Source organism: Otolemur garnettii, unplaced genomic scaffold, assembly GCF_000181295.1.
Source record: "Otolemur garnettii isolate 467f Iridium unplaced genomic scaffold, OtoGar3 scaffold00040, whole genome shotgun sequence".
NCBI classification, from domain to species: Eukaryota; Metazoa; Chordata; class Mammalia; order Primates; family Galagidae; genus Otolemur; species Otolemur garnettii.
The window spans coordinates 2,653,229-2,653,939 of NW_003852435.1; positions in this window are offsets into that span (position 1 = coordinate 2,653,229).

Sequence of the window (711 nt, forward strand, 5' to 3'; positions counted from 1 at the left end):
GGAGTGAAATCCATCCAAAGTGGCAATTAAGAAAAGGAAACTGTATGTTTCAATATTAGCAGAGTACTTTAATTTTTTTCATTCTTAAGATATATTTTAGTGAATTAGAAGAAAAAATGCAAGTTAGTATTGAATGATAGTTATTTATAAAATTAAAGAATAGATTGCATTAATATAATTATGTAGTAGTGGATGCTAATTTAATCATATTCACTGGCACCATTTAAGCGGAGGATAGATGAACACCTATGAGAAATTTAGGTGGTATTCTGGTCTCGTAAGGCCACTACACTGAATCGTCTCTAAGGCCTGCTCTGATTCCAAGATTGTTCATTAACTCCCAAGAATGTAAAGAGCATGGCAAAAAACTATTATAACATAAGATATATGCATCTCATATTACGTTTCTCAAAAATTTCCAACCAAAGAGTCATGTTTCGAGATAAATTAACATATAAATAAGTAACTGGCAAATTGATTCTATGCCATTTTGAATTTATGATCTTTTCATTAGGTGGTCACTGGTAAAATTTCAAAAACAGCAAACATCATAAATGCTCACCCGCAGGACAGTTTTAAATACCGAATTCACATTTGAAGTGTGTACGGACACAATGCATACTTGAAAACTAAATAAGCAAATAAATACTTTTGAGATGGTTTGATCTTCTAAACTGTTGCAACCTTATCAGATTCTCTACCTTCAGCGCT